Source organism: Schistocerca gregaria, chromosome 3 (genome assembly GCF_023897955.1).
Source record: "Schistocerca gregaria isolate iqSchGreg1 chromosome 3, iqSchGreg1.2, whole genome shotgun sequence".
NCBI classification, from domain to species: domain Eukaryota; kingdom Metazoa; phylum Arthropoda; class Insecta; order Orthoptera; family Acrididae; genus Schistocerca; species Schistocerca gregaria.
Genome location: NC_064922.1, coordinates 402,460,571 through 402,484,591, shown reverse-complemented (window position 1 = coordinate 402,484,591; position 24,021 = coordinate 402,460,571). Strand labels below are relative to the sequence as shown.

The window sequence follows — 24,021 nt, the reverse complement described above, 5'->3', positions numbered from 1 at the left end:
TTCTCGTCAGGCAACGAACTATCCACAGATTGACTTTACTTCGAGATTAAGCTAATCGTGAGAAACTAGAAAACTGATTTCCATGTTTTTATCCATCCACACTGTGTATTTTGTGAGCTTAATGAAAGTGACATTTCCCATCTCCCACGTTTTCATCTACGTTCCGGAAAGAAAATAAGTTTGTATTTCATTACATCTTACGGGATAAGAAAAAATGGTATCTCATTTCACTGCCTTCAAAACCATACGCGGTTTCTCGAATACTAAAAATTATCCTTAAAAAATTCCTTACTTATCTTTCGTGTCTTGGTTACTACCAATACGCTGCAAGCAGATGTCTGGTTTTATGCTCCTTCTTAATAAGAACCATGTGTCCATTGTGAGAGCATTATCTCACTCAGGTTTGCATGTATGCTTCTAATTATTGCAGTATTACTGCGTATTATGAGACGCTTCGTTTCTTACATGTGCTGTCGTGGAATATTTCTGTTTACTATCGCTTATGTATTTTATTTCTGCGGTATCCTTATGTTTAATCAGGAAGATATGTGTACAGAAAACCCATTTGCCGTCAACAGCTGTTGTATATCCGTTATGACAGCGTTTAGAGTGATCATTTACACAACAGATCATCACTAGTGCTATAATGCCTTGCCAACTGATGAACGAATTTCGAAAAAGTGTTCCAGTGTAGAGAGATATATCACAACAGGACTGGTTGCAGTACCAGGAAGGTAATATCGACATGATTGAATCAACGAAAAAGAAATGTCCAATAATCTTAGAAAACTTTGTATTTGTAGGCACATAGACGAGACATGCTTTTCACGTAAAAACAACTTTCGAAAAAGATAACATAAAATGAAAGGATATTGTTGTAAACACAAAAAAGGAAAATATACTGATTTTCCATCTACTATTTACAGAAAATTTCAGTGATGAAACTTACTCTTCAGCGGGATTGTTTGTGTTGTGGCGGCTAAGGCCATATAGTACTTAACGCCCGACATTCTGCAAATACGATCATAACTGAGTTGATACTGAAATGTTGAAAACGAACGCATCCTGCACTTGGTTTCCTGTAAATAAGGTTTATTTAAAAGGAAAATGTTCTGCCTATAGCGGACATGTCCCGTTAGAGATAACAAGGCGACTTGTTTCGTAAATATTTCTTTTTTAAAAATTATCGCCAAAAAGGAGATAAACTTCGAGGCATTTACACACTAGCTTCGTACTTCATCCTTGTTTGCTAAGAAACTACAAAAAAAAAAAAAAAAAACCGCAATCTCTTACTCGTGCCACGGTTGTCTTAGAGATTGTAGGGAAAATACATCTTCCTTTACTAGGAGTATGCGGTAGTAGTTGAACGTTTTTGACAATATTCGATTAACAATAGCTTATTCAGATCTCACAGTTGCATTTTCGAGTTAATGTAAAAGATCAGCATTTTCGAGTTAATGTACAAGATCATAATTCTCCTCTTCAGAGAGTTGCTCTCCTTGCCTTACTTTCACTTTCTATAAAAATTCCGCAACATGGGTGGTTTTATCAACAACTATTGTGATATTCGATTCATCTCACTGTATTATGTTCAGCTGACAATGCTACAATCTTTCTTTCTAAATAGCTTAGTGTTCGCCAGTATCAGTATAGCAATTTCGAAGCGTGGAGGACGAAATGTTAAAATGACAATAGCAATATACACATACACTCTTAGAAACGTATCATTCTTTTATAACGCATTTGCAATACCATAGCAAACTTGATGTGATTAATGATCAGCATATTTGTTCAAGACAATGGTGTCCAAACCAGTGTAAGCAATTAAAAAAAATCCCGGTGACGATTCCCGGCGGGGTCAGGAATTTTCTCTGCCTCGTGATGACTGGGTGTTGTGTGATGTCCTTAGGTTAGTTAGGTTTAAATAGTTCTAAGTTCTAGGGGACTGATGACCTTAGATGTTAAGTCCCATAGTGCTCCGAGCCAATAAAAAAATACTTGTGCATTGACTGATGTACGCTTTATAGTCCAAAGAATCAGTATAGTCCACTGGCATTGACTTTGGAGAATTGAAATGCACAGATTCTCTGTATAGCGTAAAAATGTGGTCACAGTGCTACTAAGAACGATGCACAAATAACTTTAACCATTCGCTTTCACTAATCACTAAAAGTGGTTACAGTCATGTGTAGTTGAATTGATATTCTTGACAGTCACTAACCGTGACTTAAGAATCTCAGATTTTCTCATTCGAAGTTACAATAAATGATGGACCACATCGCGACTTTCGGTGATGTTTGTTTCGCAGCGGTGCGTCTTTCACTGGCGAGAACGGCTCCATTCCCTCTTCTGCGAGGTTTAGAGAACAAACGCATTCACACGTGTCCGTAATGCAGCCGCCCTTTGGGATCCATCAGTCACTCAATGTATCATTACGGATCGACAGGTGCCCGGCAGAAAGCTTTCAAGATATTAAGATCCGCAGGCACGTATACGTTCCTCGCGCAAGACAAGTTACGCCGATGAAACTGTAAAAAACTTTATCGTGCTGTAGTTTGATTACCGAGAAAACTTCCCTACGACTCAACGCACAGTGAACAACTGAACCCACATTTAACACTGCCTCTCATCGCAAAAAGTGCAGTTGTCGTCACGTGATTAAGAAAAAAGTTTTCGGAAGGAAAGAGCGAGCTCTTCTTTACCCGTTTTTGTGTCCGCAACGTCATAGCGTCGCACAAGAGGCAAACATCGCATTTAACAAGTCAGGACGGCAGTCACATGACGCTAGGAATAATTCCTTGAAAAGCTTCTGATGTTGATCGACTGCATCTGGAAGCAGCAGATTATTTTTAGGTTACAAAAGAAACGATTATTTTTACTTTCACAGGCTTTCGACACAGGCTTGTAGCGTGGATGAATTCAAATCAAAAATCACCATTTTGGTCAGAGGCCTCGTTTGGAACTGATAGTTTCAGCTGTCACTCACGTACCACTGTGTCAGAAAAAAACACAGAAATTTTGTAATTTCATTCGTATAGAAACGGAAAAATAACATCAAAAGACTTGGGATAGTGATAATTGATGTTTAATTTAGAACGAATATTAATCAAATCAGCGCTCTTAATATGTTGATAATGCTATGTTTGAAACTATAAATAACACAAGCGCGTCGCGTCGTTGCAAACCTAATATATAATAATGATAGGAAATGGATATTCACTCGACCAAATAACTTCTACAGAAGTTTTTATTAGGCTTGGAATGCTATGAATCTAACTACACAGAATACTCAAAGCTTGCTTCACTCGCTACCTACACAGGAGAACATCAATCCGGGACTGAGATCGCAATACTTTATACAATCGTGTGATTAAATGTGTTAATGATCCACTGAAACGCAGTGACGTATTACTTGAAAATGCAAATCTATTTCACATTATACGATTAACATAGGGTACCTTTGTTGAAAGGAAACACTACATAAAACGTAGATGGCAAGAACACTTCCGTCCACATAAAGAATTAAGAGACTTGCACGGCACCACGATAAAAGTTATCACAATGTCTAGAGCGCAGATGCATAACAACACGGTTCGGGGTCAAAGCAGAGAGCGGTGTCTCGTAAGTAATCTGTTATCAACAATTTACGCGTACGGCACACGCAACCGGCAATGCACAGCGAGCGGCAGAAATCCTAGCGCCTGAGAGTTAGGCAAACCGCGAAGCTCTCATGCTGTGGGGCGCGCAATCAGGTAAATGACGAATACACCACAAACATCTAGTCGCGACTGTTGATGACGCAACCACTGACCCTGAACAGCGAGGGCAGTGCAGTGGCAGCAGTTGTATCTCCGGTGCTGTCACGTTGCCGAAGTTCATAGGTGTAGGCTTCAGGGAAGCGGTCCAGTCACGCGGCGCACGCAACCTCCTGTCTAGTCGATGCGCTCCCGAACAAGGCCAGACGCGGACTGAAGCAGCCGCGGCACAGGCAGCTGGTGTCGGCAGACCTGCCCCCACCACTCGGCCTGCTACGTCAGCAAGGCTGGTGACAGCCGAGCGGCGCTGTGTGCGCGCGCGCACGCCTATGCCGCCGAGGTGGTTGACGGACCGGGCAGGGTGGGGCCGGGAGGTGAGGAGGGTGGGACGCAGCAAGGGGTGTGGGGCGGTAGGGAACGAAGTCGAGGGGAGGGACAGAAAAGTGTAGCTGAAGAGAACTGTCGTCCCAGACGCACGCACGCACGCACAGTTTGCTCACACTTACGAGGGCAAATGGGTCTCTGCCTGCCTATTTGCGAGATTCTCAGAGATCAACTGTTGCGCAAACTCTACAGAGTAATTCAGGGCCTCAAAAAACCGATCCAGTGTGGGCGGGGCAAAGCATATTCAATCCAAAATGACTAAGACGCTTTTAAGATGTATAAATAATCATCATTTTGTTGGTTGTTTAGTTGATTTCGGCGAGAGGGCGGAACAGCGAGGTCATCGGTCCCATCGGCGGCGAGAGGGCGGAACAGCGAGGTCATCGGTCCCATCGGATTATGGAAGGATGGGGAAGGAAGTCGGCCGTGCCCTTTCAAAGGAACCATCCCGGCATTTGCCTGAAGCGCTTTAGAGAAATCACGTAAAACGTAAATCAAGATGACCGGACGCTGGTTTTGAACCGTCGTCCTCCAGAATGAGAGTCTAGTGTGCTAACCACTGCGCCACCTCACTCGGTCATGATTTAGTGTAATAGGTATTTGTTACTGTTGCGAGAACTATCAGTTTTCGTCAAACAACAGATCGTCCTCAGGTAAAAGAACGTTATTAGGCACAATGACTACTAACAAAAAAATTTTAAAAACCATTATGTAACATATGCTTACAAAAATAATCGATATTAATTACAGGACAAGCATTCAATCAGAATCATTTTATCTAGATCAACGCTATGCACTAACCGCGCAAAACCATAGAATGTAAGAAAGTTGTCATATCCTGACACTGGTTCTATCACCAATTACGAATGAAGGTGTGGCCTGTGTGACACAGTCGGGACTTTGACAGCAATGAAGAGCGAAGTGTGCTAAGTTACCTTTAACGGAATGAAAGCAAGAAAGTCTCCTTTGGATGCTTAGCGCGGGTGATTCTGGAACGGAGGGGAGAATTTGTTGGCTTCGTAGGAAGTGAATAAGTGTGCAGACACGTAAGGGTGCAATTTAAGAACACTTTATTTCCCAACAGTTCAACCTCACCTTTAAACGACAAAGATTACACATTAACATTCCATACGTTACCCCTTTAGAGCAACTCCTGGATCTTGGAGCTCTACCTTTCACTATCAGAGGTGAGTACTATGCTTGGAAGTGATCCCAACAATACACATTCAAGTACTCTAACAACAATAGGAGACAAGTGCAAGAGAGTGCTCTTTCCTCTCTGTATCCTGACACACACAAAATACTAATTATGTAACTGAAGAGAACTGTCATCCCAAACGCACGCACGCACTCACTGTTTGCTCACACTCCCGAGGGCATATGTGATCGCCCTGTCTATCTGCGAGCTTCTCAGACATCAACTGTTGCGTAAACTCTACAGCGTAATTCAACATCACACAATACCGATTCCCTATGCGCGTGGCACGGCTCATGCAATTAGACACCTTATTCGCTCTAGAAGAAAAGTATAAAACAGCACTTATTATGTATATCCTGACACACAGAAAATACCAACTATTACACTTTGCTATTACTAGAGACAAACTCTTCAGAGCTTGTTCGTTATCAATAGGTACACAACTCAAGATAGTAAAAGTTGCTGGATACTTATTGGAAACCCAGTTGACTTCCCTCGAATGCATAAAGACTTATCGAAGTTTTTCCTGCAGCAGCTTTGAAGTGTCTCTCTACAGCGAGTGCTCGCAACGACTCGGCTGTTGTAGTAAGTGCTCCTTGGTAATTACTGTTAATGAGTTGGTCCTTAGCGCTTATCGCTTACGTACTGATTTTTCAGGGACTCCAGGATGAGTTTCTCTAGCAACGTTATTTTACCTGATGCTGCCGAAGATCCTCCTAATTTCTGGAAACTTCCAACCTACATTGGAGTTATTCTGAAATGCAGCAACCATACTATTTTCAAGTTCGTCTCAGAAGTCTCATCCACGTTATAGTTACTGCATATAGACACGCTGGCTGTCAACGAACCACTTTCGACTCTGTGTAGGTTACTGTTATGTCTGCTCCACTTCTCGTGTCTTTCCACCACTATTCCTGAGTGCTGTGTTAACTTTACGGCTTAATAAATTTTCATTTCGTTTCATATTGTCCATGACACTTCTTACATTAGCAACATTAGTTACTCACAACACCTCTTATATTAATAAAACTTGACAGCCATGACAAAGTGCTTGGTATACTGGATGTAACAGGTATAAGTGCAGATATTTCTATTGGTTACTGAAGACAGTGTGCTGAACAACATTACATTAGTATTTACGTCATTTTCAAAATAAGAATTATAGCTATTCCAAGTCATATGTTTTTAGGTTCGTTAGTAACTCCAAGTGCATGTGGAAAAACAGCAAGCCATTAATGCTTCTTTTCCCCTGGGCAGTAGATCTGGTGTTGAACTGTGGATGCATGGACGCAAAACTGTTAGCCTACACTGACAGTAGTAGTACACTTTGTAGTACAATTGGATTGCGCGGAAAACATCAGACGTGTTTGTGGGAAGATTGTTCAGCACAGAGAAAAAACAAACAGCACACTGATCTGTCTATGTATGAAGGTACCGCATATCAAAATATCTGCACTTATTCCCATTACAACCTGAGTAGGCTATATGTTTACGGGGAATAGCACAAAAGAAGGCAAAAGTGGGATATTCTCTTATGTCTCAAAATCAGTGTCAAATATTGCAAAAGTATTCCTAAGATGAACTCTGTGGCTACAGATACCTTGCAGAGCTATTGACTTATACAAAGGGAGCATCTCTGTAGCATCTTTCTAGTGAGTTATACAGTCGTTGACTCTGATTTTGTGATACAAGAGGATATGCCACTTCGTCTGATGTCATGTTTCCTCCTGTTAACGTAAATTCATGAGCCAAAACATTATGACACCACGAAATTTAATGCCGCATTGTAGCGTTGCGGACACAAGATGCGGTAAAGCATACATAGTGCTTGTGTGATGCTGTTACAAACTGCCAGGGCTGTTAGAGAAGAGTAAGTGCATCAATAGGAGATAGGGACTCTGGTCTGGTAATGAAGTTATAAGCGGAAAAATGTCTGATACTTCTGACAGTGGAATACATGCGTTCATCGGAGACATACTACACAGGTTCCTGGAATATTTCTCACTTGGTTTTCGTCACTGGATGTGGTTCCAACAATGATGGAGCCCACCTCACTTTGGACTGATGGTTGGTGAAAACTTGGATCAGACATTCCCTAAAAAGTGTATTGGTGGATGAGGTCCCGTTTCATGGCCAGCACGTTCAATTGATCTCACCCCACATGATTTCTTTGTTGTACATCTAGCTACTAATGAAAGATGTGCGAGTATATGGAATTCATAATTACTGTACCACAGACTTTTTCTGTCTCTCTGACGTCAAGTTATGAGTGTCATTAGTAGTACATCAACAGTGCAAAACATCTGAGGGTACTGAGGAGTATTCAGCGGGAATTCTGTACTTCATGATCAGGGTTCGTAAGCTTGGGTCCTGAGTTTGAGCGCTGCATGAGGTTAAGGTGGAATCTGAGTAGATTTTCTGTATACTTTTCGACTCGGATGTTTCCGAATTGTGGTTCCTTACCTCAAATTGATATATTTACCATTATCCATCATCCCTGAAAGTCTGTAACACCATTATGGAATCACCCGGTATAAGAGGAGCAGAGACGAGTATGAAAAGAATGGGAGATCCACTGGAATAAACGACTTCGACAAAGGGCAGATTATTAAAGACCAGCGCTTGGGAACGAGCATCTCGGAAAGGGCAGAGCTGGTCGGCTGTCCATGTACTACTGTTGTTAGTATATGTGGAAAGCGGTTGAAGGGCGGTAAAAAAAACCACCAAAGAACAATGTATTGTACGTCTACGCCTCGTAGGTGGACGTTAGAGGCGTTCTCACTCTAGATGGCATGATAAACGTCGATCTGTGGAAGGTCTGACAACAGAGAACAAGACCGGTGTAGAAAAAAGTGTTTAGGAGCACACCATTCAGCACACGTTATTGAATGTGGGGCCCCGCTATGGTCAGCCAATGGCAACGTCAGTTCCAACAGGAAGGACATGAGATAACCGATAGTATACCATGGATCAATGGAAATGTGTCACTTGGTCTCATAAATCACGTTTCTTGTTACGCTGTATTGATGGGTGTGTTGGTATACACAATTCTCCAGGCGAATGGCTGTTGGAAACACGCACTGTGCCACGTACGTTGGCCAGCGGGGGCAGTAATGTGTTATGTGTGAAATACACCTAGGTTTCTACAGGAGCTGCCGTTGTAATCTAAGGTACCGTGACAGCTGTGAACTACGTGAAAATTACTGCGCTCCACTTGCATCCCTCCATGCTTCGTCTTCCCCGACGGCGATGGCATCTTCCAGCGGGGTAACTGTTCGTGCCACGGGGCGAGAATTATGCTACAGTGGTTTGAGGAGCATAATAGTGAACTCACGTTGATGTCTTGGCCACCAGATTCGCCGCTACCGGGCACCAGTTCTGCGCCCACAAACCGCCGACCCGTAATTTAAGGAAATTGCGTAGCATTTGCGTAGATATGTGATGCCACATACGTCTAGAAACCGACCAAGAATTTTACGAAGCAGTGTCAGGTAAGTTCGCTGCCGTATTGCTATTCAAAGGTGGACCAGCATGCTATTACTCAGCTGGTACTAATACTTTGGCTCATCTGTGTCAGTGAGAACTACAGATTCATTTCCGACCAATTAGTTCCTTACATCGAAGCACACAATCAGGGGCTCCTCTCCTGTCGGCATTATTTTGACTCTAAAAATGTCGGGACGCACTCGACATAGTAGATATGTAACACTTACGTCATTAAGTGTCACTATATCTTAAAAGTATCAGTGACTAGTTTCTTCGAATGTTCTGATCCTACATTTTAAACAGGTACACCATATTCAGGTGTGCGCATCAACATGTGATAAAGAAATGACAAATAGGGAGGAAACTTCAAAATTATTAGGTGTCCTTATTGATGAGAAATTATACTAGAACAAGCACATTTTAGAACTTTTAAAACAACTTAGTTCAGCCACATTTTTACTTAGAACCATTGCAAATCTTTGGGAGCGACAAAACAGTAAGTTAGCATAGTTTGCATATTTCCATTCATTGATGGCGTGTAGAATAATGTTCGCGGATAACTCACATTTAAAAAAGAAAGTATTCATTTCTCAAAAACGTGCAATAATAATAATACATGGTGCTCACCCACGATCATCCTGTAGACGTCTGTTTAAGTAATCAAACATTTTGACTACTGCTTCACAATACATTTATTCACTCATGAAGTTTGTTGTAAATAATCCAGTTCACTTAAAAAGGGACAATGATGCACGTAATTACAATATCAGAAGAAAAAATGACATTCATTACGCCGCATTAAGCCTACCTTTAGCACAAAAAGGGATGCTTAGTGCAGCAGATAAAAGTTTTGATCCCAGTGATATAAAATATTTGCCAGAGGGAAAAATAAAATTTGAAAATAAAGTGAGAAAGGTCCATAGAATTTTTTAATTGTTTTAACGTGTAAAAGGTAGTGGGTAGGAGTTGCTAAATCGCATCTGTATGTCTTTTGTTTTTAGACAAAATGAAAACACTTGTAAATGATCTACATGTAGGAAAACTTGCAAAATAAATTATGACGCGAATATAAAATGACTCGTTGTGTGTTCTTATGATTTATCGTACAAACATGCAACTAATGAACAACCATAAGCAACTCGCTGCTATAAATCTCTCACAAATACTTTTTCCCCTGACGTATTCGTTTTTTCTAAAGTGCAAAACAGGAATTGAGGCCAAAATTCAATAGAAAGTCGTAATTCGAGAGCAAATAAAAATAAATGGCAGTTAAAAAGAGTGGAATTATAGTTAAAAATACGGAGAAAGGAAGTAGCATCAATGATGTAACAGAACAGATTAGAACTGGCTATTAGAGGAGCGAACGTATCAAGAATTTCAAATATTTATATAAAGTTATCCAGGAGAATATTTTGCAAGAGGAATCAATTATCGTCAGAATCTCAAAATTAAACTGGTTCCGATGGTCTAACGAAAAACAATTACAAGAGAAGGTACTTAACGTTAGAGCCACGTTAAGACACTACAGCAAGATTATCAAAGCGGAAGGATTATATTCAGGTGTTCATCTGAGCTTATACGCCGCCTGTAACGACATTATTTACCACTCTTCCTTTATGGAGGCCGAGCATGTCTTCCATTGGCGGAGGATTATATTCAGGGGTTTCTCTGAGTCTGTACGCCGCCTGTAACGACATTATTTATCATTCCTCCTTCATGCAGGCCGAGCATGTCTTCCATTATGACTGTTTTATGAGACTGGGCTACCATATAAATAAAGCCTTAATTTCTTAACGGGGCGGAGTTTTCAGCCTGCGAATCGGTCGGAACATCAAAACAATGTAGCCTGTTTCATCGTCTGTAACAGAGTCATTATTCGCATGACGGAATACGCCAGTTCCGAGTATTTTGAACATTTCTTTGTGTCACGAGAGATGGTGTGGAATGTCCCCTTCCGTCAAAGAGAATGGTACACGCAAAGAACACGGCGTCCTAAATTTAATTTGGTTTTGACGAAAGAAACTTTAATTAAACTTTGTAAAACAGCGGCAACACTGTATTTGATGTACGACACATATATCTGGATAATAATGAAAGCAGCACTCAAAAGGCAGACACAAGTTTTTTTTATTAAGGTAGAGCGTATCAGATGAGTAATAAGAGATAAATTAAAATGTTAATAAACAAATAAGGAACTGTGGGGGAAATTAAAAACTATGTCTTCAGAACGAAGAACAGTGTAATACCGTAATCTGTAATGGACTGTCATCCCTTCGCTTTGAGATTAACTGGCAGACGAAGATAGAGTTATCTCCAGAGAACGAAGCAAGAAATGTAAGGGAGCAAACAACAGACAAAATCCTAAAATATGAATAAAGAAAATAAGCATTATTATTATTACTGGCAGAATAACCAGCAAGTAAACAGCTGCAGAATATGAATAGCATCCATATTTCACGTTTCAGAACCACTTTTTACAGACTTTTACTGAATAAATTAACGAAGAACAATTTTCCGCTTCTCAGTTTTGTTTCTCATTTGATGAGTGACATTGTCCGCTTACTGAAGATATTAGATTGGATACACTAAAAAAGTGTTAAGTGTATTAAGCGTTAGTAAAATTTAACAGTTTTTGTACGGTAAAACAGAAGGAGAAAAGTGTGGAAGTGGTGTAGAGATATATGTATAAAAAGTACTCTGTCCCAGTATGTAGATACATAATGAATGTGTTTCTGATATTCTATGAATGTCGAATCCTGAAACACAGACATACAGTTACACGAACACTTGACAGGGTGTTATTTTCAACTGTGGCTTGTGGTGTCCCCAGGCGTATTTTTCCCTGTGAATATACTAGTAAAAAGGACTTAATATTTTTCTGTGCTATGTGAAAAACATTGGAATTTTTTTATGTGAAGTACGTCGAACGAAAAGGCAAAGGCAATAAGCACTATTTATTATCTCTGTAGAGAATGACTAAAGAAGACAATATATACTTTAGCAGAGGCTGAAAATACCGCTTCAGTTGTAAATTACTTTATTTTCACAAAATAAAGTACTTTACAACTAAAGCGGTATTTTCAACCTCTGCTATAATGCTCAGTTGCGGATGTTCTGCCAACAGGATTGCTTGTAATATATACTTTGTTAATTTTCATTTGTCTCATAAAAGAGAGTGACACAAAACAGGAAGGAATGGAGGCAGTTTGTGGAAGCAGCGCGTGTTCTGTAGGGCCTGTGATCGCTGAATATCTATCGATCTGATAAAAGAGAAGATGTTTTACCTTTTCAAGTAGTACCGCTAACCTAGCAAGACGCACTCTTCCTACGTTCCATATTAAGAGGACTGTAGTAAGTGTAATCATTGTTAATTTATCTAAAGCGTTTTCAGGATACAAAATGTTATTTGCTATAATTGATGAAATCATCTATTAAGACTTACTACTTACGATCTTACTATATTGTTGTCCGCCATTTAAGTCGATAATTACGGCTCTTCTAGTCCAGATATTATTGAGAATACTTATTCATTTTATGCATTTCTGAAAGTAATAAAGCATCTTCGTCATTATTTTCATTTTCTGATGCAAATTTTGTGTACTGGGCCACTAATATCGAGTACGTTATTTTCCACGTAGGCGCCATTACAGAGGAAACTGTAAATAAATATGCATCGTGCAATTAAAATTAACAAAACAGTGTGCTACTGAAATAAAATGTCGTGTGGCTAGGGCCTCCCGTCGGGTAGACCTTCGCCTGGTGCAAGTCTTATGAGTTGACGCCACTTCGGCGGCTTGCGCGTCGATGGGGATGAAATGACGATGATTAGGACAACACAACACCCAGTCCTTGAGTGGAGAAAATCTCGACCCAGCCGGGAGCCGAACCCGGGCCCGTAGGATTGACATTCTGTCTCGCGGACCACTCAGCTACCGGGGGGCCGACTGTTTAAAAGATTGTAAGGATATCTGTGGTAAAAATAATTAAGTATTATCTGTTTAAAAGACAATTTCATACAGTACATTATAATTACATTGCACACAGATCATTCGTTAACACGCATTGAAAATATATAACAATTTAGAGCTTGAACAGTTGAGCCTGTAGGCTCAACTGTTGCACTACGGTAAATTGCCAACAAAAGGGTCCTGTTCATTTTTACTGTAGAACTGATATTTTGTGTGTAACGAGTGAGAGAATATGAAAACCCGCCATGGTAGCCGAGAGCTCTAACGCGCTGCTTCCTGGCCCGAGTAGCCGCACCGGCCCCGGATCGAATCTGCCCGGCGGACTCACAACGAGGGCCGGTGTGCCGGTCAGCCTAGATGTGGTTTTTAGGCGGTTATAGACATCCTGATAGGTGAATACCGGGCTGGTCCCCACTTTCCGCCTCAATTACTCGACTCACAGACATTTGACACACGTTCGCTCTATCCCATGGATTACACTAGATGCAGACAGTTGGTGTACTCACATTGCATCCAAGGCGGAGGGGGGGGGGGGGGGGGGGGTACGGGGTGGCGACTGTGGAAGGGAATCCGGCCACCCCTTCAAATTAACACGCCAAATCAAAAAAAAGTTCAAATGTGTGTGGAATCTTATGGGACTTAACTGCTAAGGTCATCAGTCCCTAAGCTTACACACTACTTAACCTAAATTATCCTAAGGACAAACAAACACACCTATGCCCGAGGGAGGACTCGAACCTCCGCCGGGACCAGCTGCACAGTCCATGACTGAAGCGCCTAAGACCGCTCGGCTAATCCCGCGCGGCACGCCAAATCCGGTTAATCTTAACAGCAGACCCCGGAAGTCGGGATTAATGCTTGGAAAGAGAGTGAGAGAGTAAGAGAATATGAAAACCTTGCGTGTGGTATCTGAAGGCGTTGCGGGTTGCGTAAAACACATCACTAGGGGCAGCTAAACCCTAACAGCTCTCGTAACAATACTAAACGCGAAATAGACTAACGCATTCTGTTGGCCATTCTACCTATCTCATGGAGAAGCAGCTGTAAACATTTACGCACCTGCCCAGATGATGTACGGTTACATTGACATCCGACCATATCTTCCGCGTGCTCGCTTTTTTTTGTCATGTTGTGTAGCTATAACGTGTGTCGGACTTTAGGTGCTCACTATTAATCTTGTAATCGCATAGTAGTGGGTTACTTCTCAGTGTGACCCTTCTTTAGGCGAGCGTTTTGAGCCGGTTTGGATTTGGGCGATCGCCTGTCAATTTCACTCAAATTCGACGGTCGATTGCAGGAACAGCGTTGCGATCTTACTCGACGAAGGGCGCGAGTTGGGCTCCACACAATCGCTCGGTCACAGGGAGGAGTCCTAATTATGTTGTACCGCCAACATTATTAACATACGCCGTCCTCGAGTAGCTACTGACGCGTGGCGCTTCTACCGCCTAGTTCTATTACAACGACGGCCTGCAGTGCGCTACACCCATTCTTCGCAGCCAGTGGTCCGTGCGACGCACGTGGACCGGTCAGGAGCGGGTCGCAGGAGCATTGTCCGCGGCGGCGGGGACGTTCCAGCGTTCCACAAAATAAACGCTCCCGGAGATAAAACCCACTTTCCCATACATGACAATGGACGCGTCCAAGGTGGGAGGAGGGAACCGAGGCCAGCTGAAGTGACCGGGAGGGGGGGGGGGGGAGAGAGACTCCTGCTGCTGCTGCTGCATGGGCGCTATCTCCGCTCTTTCATCTCGCCACGCTCCAGGGGGGAAAAAATATGGGGAAGAGTGGGGGCGGGATGGGCGAGTTTGGGGGAGAAAAAGAGTGACGGTTGCTTATCGAGAGCGCGGACGTCCGATAGACGATCGGATGGTTGCGGGCGATAGCGTCCGGCCGCCGCGACCGCTACGTGCGCGCGTAATTGTGTTCGCCCCGCTATGAGACGAGACCTGGCCGTCCGACAATGGCTCAGTGACAGCGCTCTGCGCGGCCCGGAGCGGCACTAATCATTAACTGGGTCACTCGAGCGGCTAATGATTACTGGCGCCGATGCCTCATCGGTCGCGTCCGGCGGCTCGCGCGAGTGAACGGAGAACGCGAGGGGAGCGGCCGGGAGAGGCAGTGGCTGGAGTGGCCTCGTGGGAGCTCGCACGCCGGGCGGAAGATGTTCCGGCCGCCCCTTCCTCCATCTACTCGCATTTCACACTTTGTGCTCCGGCGGCAAGAAAACTTGGGAAGGCGAATACGCGGCGCGCTTCTTCCGACACCGGCGCCGCCAATCTGGGAGTTAATTAAATGTCAGCAGGGGGATTACGACTTGAAGGCGAGAAGGGAGTTGCCAGAAGAACCTCGAAAACCACCTGCTCCCCTTCCCCCTCCCCCTTCTCACCGTTCTTAATTATTGGGAGCACAACAGCTACGTCGATTTCCAGCTGCAGCTGTCATGTACGAATGAAAGGTGTCATGGCGTTATAAGCTACTAAATTTTCTGGAGCGTATAGCATCACAGCATGATTCTCTGATTATTATACAAACTCTCGGGGATGATGGAAAAGGGCAAACATATAAGTGTGAGGTAAGGGACCCTGGTCCTGAAATGGACGAGTCGAAGTTTATAAGCGAAAATCATTCTGGTACCTCTGACGGTGAAATACATATACCGGTACTGTTGTTGCTGGGACTGTAGGATAGGCAACTTTCAGAGGTGGAAGTATGGACCAAAATGTCTACTAAACATGGGCTCTAAAATTCATACCTTAAGAACTGTGAGCGCTTCTTCATCTTTGATACTGGGAAACAGATCTCTCCTACATCGATGTCACCATACTCGGTCCGTTCGAACACGCTGCGGAATATTCAACGGCGCCTACCGACCGCCGCGTCATCCTTACGGCCGATAGGCGACACTGGATGTGGAGCGATACGGAGGGGCATGCGATCAGCACACCGCTCTCGGTCGTTGCCAGTTTTCGTGACCATAGCCACTACTTCTCAATCAAGTAACTCCTCAATTGGTCCCACAAGAGGAACCGACCGACCGCCGCGTCATCCTCACAGCCGATAGGCGTCACCGGATGTGGAGCGATACGGAGGGGCATGTGATCAGCACACAGCTCTCCGGCCGTTGCCAGTTTCCGTGACCGTAGCCGGTACTTCTCAATCAAGTAACTATTCAATTGGCCTAACAAGAGATGAGTGCACCCCGCTGCCAACAGCTATCGGCAGATCCGGACGGTCACCCATCCAACTGCTAGCGAAGCCCGAAAGCGCTTAACTTCAGAGATTTGATGTGAACCGAGCTGCTACTGCAGTAAGGCCGTTGACTCTACGTCTCGGTACAGCAGCCATGTAGTGTTGTGAGGTTCCTCCCGAGGCAGTTAAACGTTATTCCGGTCAGTTGTTACTCGAAATAATCTAAGTCAGTTCCGTTCTGTCTCCACAGTCACTAGTTCCAGTGTAGCCTTCAGAAATAGTTCTTTGGCTTGATCTATTGGTATAATCTTGTTCGTGTCCTTGCTGATATTTCTTATAACATCAGTAAATAAGCTGTTGATATAACTCATCTTGTGCATAAGGTTAAGTTGCTGTCATGGAAGGCAAGTCCTCGTCTGTATTCTGTAGTCCATATTTTGAATTTTAAATCTTACATAGCTAATTAAGATTTTCTGAATATTTTCATTAGTCTATCCACGTGGCTGTTTTCATACATATCACAGAAGGAAAAATTACAACCAGCCACACTTTTCGATTACTAATTCTCAGTTTGGAGCAAATAAGGCGGGCTGGCATAAATATATCGCTTGAGTCGTATATATACATCATAGATGTTTGAAACTAGAAAAAATATCTGGAAGCACGTAGTTCCATTTGATTAAAGAACCTATGCCTGGATTTTAGGCGAGATCCAGCAATTCGTGCGATGCTGAGGTGCTTGGAGAGCTTATGCAATAATTTTAGATTTTAGGTGGAATACCAAGTGGACTGAGGCGTGAATGGGAATTTGGATTGGGAAGGGAAGCATGCGAGGGTAGCCCGTGCAGACAGTGTGCCAGGGTGGCATAATGGTTAGCGCTTCTTCCTAGTAAGCAGACCCAGGTTCGTGTCCCAGCTTTGGTACAAATTTTCATTCGTCTCCCTTAGTACGCATAAATACATCATAGCTTTTTGAGACTTGAAAAGGTCTCTGGAATCATATAGTTTCATTTGATTTTCTGTTGTAGAATTCAATGGCATAATTATTGTAAAATATATTGCACACAATCACCCCAGTCCTCTCATTCCCGTTCTACCGTGTATCATTCACCTTTCCTGCCAGTGTCCAGTACTCAGCCTCGCTTCAGCAACTACCAAAATAATAATAATAATAATAATAATAAGTTTATGTCGTATGGCAAGTTGTTGATGTATTATTTTTGCTACATTGTCATGTCTTCTGGGGTACTCTGTATTTGCTAGTATTGTACATCCTCTTGTGATGTGATCTACTGTTTCTATTTGTTGTTTGCAAAGTCTGCATTTATGTGTTGTGGTATTAGGATCTTTAATGATATGCTTTCTGTAATATCTGGTGTTTATTGTTTGATCCTGTATTGCAATCATGAATCCTTCCGTGGCAATATATACAGTGATACGGAAGGATTCATGATTGCAATACGTGATTGCAATACAGGAAATAATAATAATAATATCCAGTAGCTCTCCACAACATGATTCCAGGAGCTGAAGAAGTATGGGTTTGAGAATCGCTGTTTTCAGTGACTTTTCTGCAGGTACTCTACGGGTACACGATGGCGTCGATGTGACCGCCACAGACACCACAGATTGCCACTCAATGGCCGGGAATGCTAACAGAGAGTGAGTGTCCGTGTCAAAGCATTTGACGACGACGCAGGGGCGTGCTGCGTGTGTCACATGAATAAATGTGCGTGTGTGTGTGTGTGTGTGTGTGTGTGTGTGTGTGAGAGAGAGAGAGAGAGAGAGAGAGAGAGAGAGAGAGAGAGAGAGAGTGGGGGGAGAGGAGGTGGGAGGAGGAACGAGGGGTGTTTTGGAGAAGGATGTTCGTGAATCACGCGAATCTCTGCCGCTGTAATAGCGCACACGCTGTATTGACCGTGGACGAAGAGTAGCGTTTAGGCGATCGCTCGATTCTTTGCGAGGACCGGGACAGGGCGTAGGGCAATACAGAGAGCGCGGGAGCACCCCAGCCGGCGGCCGCCGGCGGAATATTTGATCAGAATTTCCCCGGGGTGGGTTTGCCGGTCGGCTGGCTCGCGTGGGGTCCGAGGGGCGGCATTCCTCTCGCCGGCGCCCGCCCGCCCCCGCCGCTCACGCCGCCCCCCGGTCATGTGAGTTTATTAAGGGAGGATGTACACTCTCCCTCCGTCACACCTCGCGGCCCGCGGTTCAATATAGCGAGAGATGTCCGTCGCCCGCCGACCGGCCGGCCGCCCGGATAAGGAATTTATGGATCAGGTCTCGAGGTCGCGGCGGAGGAAGGGACGGAGAGGCAAGCGAAGCGAAGGACACTGGCCAGAGGCAGGGTCAGCTCGTCGTCCTTTTCTGGCCACAGAACGGCGCCTCGCGACGCCGCCAAACGTAAGGCCTGCCCACCGGAACGGCGCGCTGTGGGGCCCTCCCCACGATCGATAACCCGCGAGACTGTTACCTCGCTCCTTAATACTTACTGTCCGTTCGAGTCCCCTTTACGGGACGAAATCGGCAGATGTAAAGGCTATTTCGGGAGTACCTCAAGGCACTGTCGCAGGACCGTTATTGGTTACAGCATACGAAAGTTAGTCAAAGTTTTAGTTGTCAGCTTCAATAAAAAGGATTACGTAAGTTATTTTTTGTTTCGAGTCCTTCCTTTCGTACATTCGTCCGAGTTCTGAGGCGTCGCGCGAACATTTGCGGCCGACCTAACAACACGGATCTTGGCGATGTGCGGCTCGTGACAGGACACACGTCTTCACGGATTTAATTGGGAAGGATTATTGGTGGATCCGGATTAATTGTTGCAGCGCTATAAATGGCAGTGGTACACAAACGAGACACACGGAAAAAAGTAAGTAAACTGTTTATTATGTCAAAAGTAATCTCCATAGCTGTTAATATCCGACTGTGAGACAATACGGCCAACGCCTTCATGGAATAAAGTTTGCGATTTCCTAGAGAACGATGATTGTACCAAGGTGTGTACCTCTTCGTCCAAAGCAAATTGACGACCACGAATGTATTTCTTCATGGCTCTAAAAATATGAAAATCGTGTAGTGAGGGTTCTAGACTGTATGCAGGACGTGTAAAGGTTTTCCGGTGAAAATTCTGCAGCATAGTCAAAGCAAATGGCTCTGAGCACTATGCGACTTAACTTCTGAGGTCATCAGTCGCCTAGAACTTAGAACTACTTAAACCTAACTAACCTAAGGACATCACACACATCCATGCCCGAGGCAGGATTCGAACCTGCGGCCGTAGCGGTCACTCGGTTCCAGACTGGAACCGCACGGCCACTACGGCCGGCCGTCATAGTCAAAGCAGCCTTGACAAAATGTGATTACCAGCTTAGGGGCATAGGAGTAATTCCTGTGCTGTGTGTATACACAATGATTGGTTCCAATTTGTGGCTTCCATTCTTCGACTATTTAAAGTCAGATCATAACTGTATCGTTCAACATAATGCCACCGATTCCATATTACTGCCAGTATGGGCAAGAAGCGGACGAGCAAAAGTGACTGCTTACTGCTGTTCGATACACGACAGAAGACCACGACAAGTCAGAGGTAATATAGAATACATGGGAAAGATGGAGAGTCTAGCTCAGTATGTGTTATATTCTCTGCGACAATTAGAATGCGTCGCGCAATCATTTTTCACACGTTAGTTATTAGGGTATATGAAAATAAAATGTGTCAGTATGAATATTTTATTCACGTACTGACTGCATCACATCATAATATTTGAAGCAGATGTAGTGCAGACGTAAGCTAATATAAGACGTTTTAATGAGTGTATATCTTCTGCGTGACTTATCACCTCGAATGCATGAACTCTGTGTTTAGGAATGAGAATCGCACTTGGGCCCTTTATTATTAAAATACGAAAATGTGTCTGTTCAGTCATCTGTCGAGGTCATTTCTCTATGAAATCTTCATTCCTTGTACAACCGATGTTTGAAGGTGAATGAATCTAAACACCACACATGCACAAGCACCACACATGCAAAAGTAGCTAACAGATCGGTAGATTCACGAGAGTCATATATGAGGTATTGTTTGATGAAAAGCTAGACATCTGCTTGAAATTAAACAATGTACCAAAAGGATTTTCTCATTTAAAGGTGTAGCGTTATGACACCCCAATTTTTGGGATAGTTGTTGGACGTTGTGACAATTGGTCCAAGACGCGTGGGTCATAGTAGAGGTACACTGCAGATTTCACAGGAATTCAGGTTTTTGAGATCGATAATTGTGGTGTCACCGCAAGACACCACACTTGCTAGGTGGTAGCCTTTAAATCGGCCGCGGTCCGGTAGTATACGTGGGACCCGCGTGTCGCCACTATCAGTGATTGGAGACTGAGCGCCCCCACACGGCAGGTCTAGAGAGACTTCCTAGCACTTGCCCCAGTTGTACAGCCGACTTTGCTAGCGATGGTTCACTCACAAAATACGCTCTCATTTGCCGAGACGATAGTTAGCATAGCCTTCAGCTACGTTATTTGCTACGACCTAGCAAGGCGCCATTATCAGTTTCTATTGATATTGTGAATCATGTAATGTCAAGAGCGACGTTCACCATTGATGGATTAAAGTTAAGTATTCCACGAGCTACGTCCGTTGTTTCTAAATTCTAATTTCCTTGTCCTGTTCCAGACCTCACGCCAGCCTGCGTGAGCTAAATCGCGTGCCTTTCGGCCTCCTCTAGTAACACGGTGTTGGCTCTCCTGCCAACCACAACAATAATATCTACGGTGGATCTTCATTAGTGCATATAGAATGTTTTCGCCGGTAAACCACCGCCTAGGACGACCAGAAGTGTTTGACTATCGGACGTCAAGTTGCCTTCACAGAGACATAGGGAAAGATATGTTGGTTTTCTACGAATCAGACGGTCCCTGATCTGAATGTGGGAAGTGACGAAACTATTTCTACCATCACAGTTCGGAGATAAATGCCATGGCTTTTACTTCAACAGCCGACGACCGATTCGTGTCGTACAGCCTTCCCATGACTTTTCGGGACTCAGTTTAGTATAATCAGTATTTAAATACTCATATTGGCCAATAATTAATTAACCCTTTGAGTACCAGTGCCTTTCACATGAAACCACCGGTGATGTTGCAAGACAGAGACATATGTTGGTGCACCGAGGTACTTCTACGAATGCAATGCATTATAGCAGTCACAGCGTTCAAAGCAACAATCGGACCAGAGATTTTGCTACGTGATTGTAGGAGATAGTGCTTTTTTTAATAGTGATAATATTGAGGCGATCATTGACAGTGAAAGTAAGTATATCTAGAGTTATTGTAACGTAAATTTGTTAAATTTTAGGTCTGTTTTTGCTTGTTATTTACGCCATAGTTTCTTTTAGGCATTATGAGTTCATGGATGTTACAAGATGTGTGATTGTGTCTAGTAGACATACGAAATTTCTTGTAAATGTATCTCATGAAATTAGGGATGACAGGCAAGTGTGCATCCCAAAGTGAAACCACAACTTAAAACAATTGATTGTTTACTTTCTGCGAATCTATTCCTGTATCCTTTGCTTACTATGACGATGAAGATCAATTTTGTAAGAAAATGAAAAATTAATTTTTTTTTACTTTGTTGTGTCTCAAACGGTTAATTTTAAATTAATTTTTCATATATCATGCATATAAATCGGACTAAAAATTATAAAATAATTTCTCCTTGCTCCATATAAGATTCCTACATACAGATAAATCCTGAAAATTTTTGATTGTGAATTTTTAATAGCTATGAGAATACTTGATAATTTAAAACAAAAAAGTGGGGTGCATGCAATTGATAATAGTAACAAGATGAACTATTGTCGCCTAAGTTAGTAAGTAGTGTGACAGTAAAGAGGTGAATTATCTGTGCATTAATGATGTATTGTAAGCACCACATATTCTTCGTTTTATATCTCACAAGTATTTTCGTAGCTATTAAAAATTCACAACCACAGATTCTCAGGACTATGTGTATGGGACTGGGAGAAATTATTTTATGTTCTTTAGTCCGACATAAAAATGGTATTTTAAAAATTAATTGTTGTTTAAATAGTTATATTCTGCTTTTTGGTCTTGTCTGTGTGAAATATTGTAATATTTTGATGAGATTACAATAGAGACATGTGGTAAATTTCAAGTTTATTTCAGTTTAACTTCACCTGACTCAGTCAATAAATTTCTTTCTCTTACGTTTACTTCGCGAGAAGACAGTGAAAGTAAAAATTAGAGAGATTCTTTCTCACACGCAGTCTTAGTAACAATCGTTCTTCCCGCGGACTATTCGCGACTGCAGCAGGAAAAGGGCGAAACGACAGTGATGGACAAAGAAACTATGCCACACGCCTTACAAGAAACCTTGTTAGTATTGCATTGTCATCCTGTTCGGGATTATGCTGAAAGTTGCAGGTCTCTAGCGCATCGAGAAATGACAGTGATAAACCGAGAACCCTACCCCAAACTCAAGAAAGCGGACTGATATTACTTTGTCGCCCAGTTCCGACAATGAGCTAAGTGTAACATTTCAGGTGTCTAGGTCTTCGTTAAACTTCTCTTGCAAAGTCTGTACTGAACAGCCAGAGAAGAAAGCCACCTAATAAAACGTGGTAAAATAGAAGTTACTGTGTTGTAGTACTTTTCCGCTTATTTGCCATCGGAACGCAAGTATGGAGTTTCAGCGAAAGTGAGCCAATAGCTCGTGGCAAAGATTTGGATGATATCATCGCCGACCAGTTGAACGCAGTTGATGTCCGTTTGATCTATGTCAGAGTCGGCCGGTGTGGCCGAGCGGTTCTAGGCGCTACAGTCTGGAACCGCGTCACCGCTACGGTCGCAGGTTCGAATCCTGCCTCGGATGTGTGTGATGTCCTTAGGTTAGTTAGGTTTAAGTAGTTTTAAGTTATAGGGGACTTATGGCCTCAGAAATTAAGTCCTATAGTGCCAAGAGCCATTTGAACCATTTTTGATATCATCACTATGGATTTTGGAGGGGGAGAAGGGGTTAGTCTTCAACGTCCCGCCAGTGACTTTTGATGTTGCACTATTGCAGTATGTGTAATTGAGAAATTATATCGCATGTCTATACGTTGTCCTTGTCAAATGCGCCTACTGTTCCTTTCCCCCGTGTTTTAATTACTGGTTTCAACATTTAGTTGTGCGTGTAGTATGTAGCTGCAAATAATGTAAACCACAAAAATTAGTAAGTGCAAAAAAGAAAAAAATAATGTCCCTATTTTCTAGTGCGGGGTTGACTTACGTCCGGTGATTCGTGTCGTACTTATAGGGTTCATTGTTGATATTAGAAACAGCGGTAGTGAAAAATGAGTTCTCCCTGAAAGTTATATTTCCCGCATAATTATACCTGTAAGAGGAATGTATGTTAAAAATGTTCACACAGGCTTGATTCGATGGAACCGATAATATTTTTTGTTAGCTGTAAGGCAGACTTATAAGTGAACTTTTTTACAAACTTCCCTTGCGGAGGCTGTTGTACGTTTCGAATAGGTGTAATTTCTTTCAGTAAAGCGTTCTACTTAAACACGCCGTTGTTAAGAAATGACTGAATACATAATAACAATATATTTTATTGTGTCGCTGAAAGACTCCAGGAGCTTGAAGTTATGATAACTGCACAGCACACAGAGGCAGTGTAGCTTCTCGGCGTCGCTCTAATTAAGTGCGTATTTGCACTGGAGCAAAGCCTGGGAACCGCAGTCTTGGAAAACAGCCAGGCCTGGTGTAAGGGCGACGTAGATACGCGAGGAAGACTGGGGTAATGGGCCACCAGCGATGCTGCTTTCTTATCTCAGGGCTGTCGCGCTAGTAGTGTGCTTCGCTGCAAACCTAACTGTGTGGAAATGAAATTCACGCTTACAAACAAAAGGCTGGGGAGTAGTGTGTTTCACGACAGAGATCTGACAAGTCGACACTTGTGCACATATGGAACAGATGTTGGGGTCCTAGATAAGATTAGCAAGATGTTCCTCGAAATTATTACG

General features: G+C 43.0%; 1 protein-coding gene across 3 annotated transcripts in view; it reads right to left on the bottom strand.

Annotated features, from left to right (window-relative positions):
• The window catches only part of LOC126356171 (teneurin-a), a 2,471,974-nt gene that overhangs the window by 445,632 nt on the left and 2,002,321 nt on the right, over positions 1-24,021 (bottom strand). For 2 of the 3 annotated variants that reach the window (XM_050006927.1, XM_050006928.1), the window contains exon 1: positions 3,812-3,970. The exons of the other annotated variant lie outside the window; for it this stretch is intronic. The gene's annotated coding sequence lies outside the window, so the exon portion shown is untranslated. Of the gene's footprint in view, positions 1-3,811; positions 3,971-24,021 lie in introns of those variants that run through there. 3 annotated transcript variants of the gene reach the window in all.